Raw genomic sequence first — 3,233 nt, 5'->3', positions numbered from 1 at the left:
GTCCATGTGGGCCCCACATGGGGTTTAGCTGCGCTACATGGGCGCCATCTGGGCATGGGCTCAGGGAGGGCAGTTTGATGGGCTGAATGTGGGCCCCATCTTGGATAAAGTTGTGGGGCCCAGTTAGGTTGCCCATTATTGTTTATTTGAGGGTCCCATGTGGGCCACATTTGGGCTATATTTAGAATTGTAACGTTTTATTGTTTGCAGTTGGTTTTGTTTTTGTACAATTATGGGTAACAGCCTAACCCTAACAACTGAATACATTTATTGCATTTTAAGTATTTCATAATGTGGCATTCTGCATCATCAAAAAGCAATTTAGCCAATTTATGGCAACTCGACTACGCCACCCCGGAAATTGGCCGGGGACCCGCAGGTACATAAAATACCAAAAGCACACAGATCCGTAGTGGCTGAGACAGATATCAGACAAATTAAATGTTTTACACAATTTATTTAATAAACATTCAAAAATGATAAAGGACCAGTCTCTTTAATATAACATTTTTTAAAAAGAGTACAATTACTCATAAAACTTCTTATATATATATATATCCCTGCAATATTACTTTACCACTTCAGAACTGGGGGTTTCGTCTTGCCTATCGGATAAACACAGCAATCTCTCGTGCTCTCATAACACAGCACCAAAACACCCCGTTGTGAACACTGCAGGCCGACAGCCGAACCACCACCACACACAAAGGACACGGCTAATACTGGTACCCCAATTCTGAAGGGAAAGAAAACAGGATGAGAAACATACACACGTTATGAGTCGAACAAACAAACACTTGTCACATGCTATCAGAAGGACCAATGTCACAAATGGTGACTGTCCTAACCAATGCTCTTTGACTGCGAGATCACAATATCATTCAATAAAATCACATTGGAAGTCATACATCAAACAAACAAACAGATAAAACAAAGAAAACAATTTCGGAGAAAGTAACAAAACAACAAAAAAAAAAACATGTACAAACACAAAATAGTGACAAACATACAGCTTTCGTCACCATTTACCCCCTTTGAATCCTCAGGGCACTAAAGTTCAAACCTCCCGAATCTCAATGCACCACCGGCAGCCTAGAACGCTCTATTGTTCTGGTCGTCGAGGTATAATGATATGAATTAGTGTTACCTGTAAAGTCACAGCAAATACATTGTCTGGTGTATAACAGTATAGCAGAAAAACAGTCGAGGAAATCAGCACTAAGAGCGAACGAGACAATCCAAATAGTCCAAAGGAACACGTTTCAGTTCAAGCATTCATTAGCACGTAAGTTAGAGATGATATAAGTCGTGTTTCAGGAAGAAACATTACGATGTCTACGGCGCCCACAAAGCCTGCTGCAACACTGCCTGGCCCCCGTGTCACTAATAAAACAAGACATGTATTAAAAATATAAATTACTGCCCCATTAGCCCGAGCATGAAAATACATATACCATACCTGCAGACAATGACTCACATCACCCCGCGCACTCAATGGCGTGCAAACTGCACTGTTTTGCAGAGATAAAGCCGCTCGATGCGTCCAACACACTCCTCCGCCATACTGTGAAATATATGGGCGTCAAATTACCCCTTCAAACATATCCCAAACTACCGCTGCCACCAGTAGCTCTTACCTCCAGGATGTAAACACGGCGCACTAGAAATGACGTCAACACCGAGACCCCAAGTGACACGCCTTAGATGTCAGACTCACTCCTCTTTATACAAGTGGAATGTACCACGTCGCTCTTAATAACGCAATGGAATGTACCATCTCGCCCTCACTAGCAATAATAATTGATCACATCACCACAATAAGTTTATATATAACTTCTTAATTTTTTAAGTTTTAAGTTGATTGTTTTAAGTCTGTAGCACTGAGATATTTTGTATATTAATAAATGTAGTTCTTTCCACAAACCCAGCTGGGCTCCCTATGCGGGACCTAGATGGTTCACTAATGGGAAATGAGTACATGGGTTAAAAATGGGCAACTCAGTGGTCTAATTCATTCACAGTCAAGACAAGGGCAAACACAGTCAATTCCAAAGGTTGATTGGATAGATAGCACACAAATATCACCCTTGAAATAATTTGTATTGTTATTTTGACACTTAAACACAATGTGACTTCAATCTAATCAAAATCTAAAAAGGCCAGCACAAATGCAAGTTGACCAAATATGATGCCATTTAGAGGTAACAGGCATCAAGAGCCTGTGGATACAGAGAAAAAAAGGCAATAAAAAAGGTTCTTTTGTGATCACAGAAAAGCGCCATACAGGGACCATTTTAGCTTTTATTCTAATAGTGTGCACATGGAGTGAAATATTTCCATCCTTAAATCTTTAATAAATGTTTATGTTGTCACAGAACAACTAGTTTCCACTGAGCAATGAGATCTGAGGAGCTTTATCCATCTCCTCACTCAGCTGTCTGTGCTTTTTCCCTTTTTAGTGCTAATTCAAATAACAAATGCACAAAAGTTACCAAATATAGTAACACTTTAGAATACTGTTACAAATAATTTGTAATGCCTTCAGAAGGATTTGGTTATATCGAATCATTATTAGTAGGATACAACAGGATCTTCACTTTATAATTAATTATATAAGGTCTCCCCCATCTATCACACCTGATTCAACTCATGAGCTCATTAGACTAAAAACCTGAAATGGGCGTGTCAGATATAGGGAGACATACAACATTTGCAGGGCTGGTGATACTCCAAGACAGGTTTGTAACCATAACCATGTATTTTATAACACATATGCTTGTTATTCTTATTAAGTGGGGGTCATTTTTTAGGATTCTTTAGCTAATTTAAGTCTCTGAGATCCTGACACCACTTCTGGAGCCTCCAGGTAGATTGCAGTTCTGGACAATTGGGCTGCTGGAGACTTAAGGGTTTCTGATGGTTTCACACTTTATTCTTCACCTTAATTCTGAATTATTTTGCAGTTAGCATGTGTCGTTTCTTCGCCATCTGTTTTTGTCTGACATGGGGTACCAAAAGTGGCACAATGGTTGATTCATTGTTTGGTCTTTTTCAAAGGGCTGTTTGGAGAGCGATGACAGAGGAGTGAGGAGCTGCACTGTTTTTCTTTTATTTGTTTGTGAAATACATTATTTTAGACTGTACTTTTATTAAGACTGTAGACTGTACTACAGACTGTACTTTTTACTGTACTGTATTATAAAGTTGTAAATGTAGTAAGTCATTTTCCAATT

General features: G+C 39.2%; 1 long non-coding RNA gene across 1 annotated transcript; it reads right to left on the bottom strand.

Moving 5' to 3' along the window:
* Positions 1–500: 500 nt before the first annotated feature.
* LOC137050066 (uncharacterized) lies at positions 501–1,700 on the bottom strand. Its single transcript, XR_010899831.1, has 3 exons — positions 1,638–1,700; positions 1,460–1,564; positions 501–1,383 (listed from the first exon to the last, which is right to left on the bottom strand). It is a non-coding gene; the product is annotated as an uncharacterized lncRNA (long non-coding RNA).
* Positions 1,701–3,233: the final 1,533 nt, after the last annotated feature.

Source organism: Pseudorasbora parva, chromosome 2 (genome assembly GCF_024679245.1).
Source record: "Pseudorasbora parva isolate DD20220531a chromosome 2, ASM2467924v1, whole genome shotgun sequence".
Classification (NCBI taxonomy): Eukaryota; Metazoa; Chordata; class Actinopteri; order Cypriniformes; family Gobionidae; genus Pseudorasbora; species Pseudorasbora parva.
Note: the sequence above shows the minus strand (reverse complement) of the source record. Positions and strands in the feature narration are given on the sequence as shown.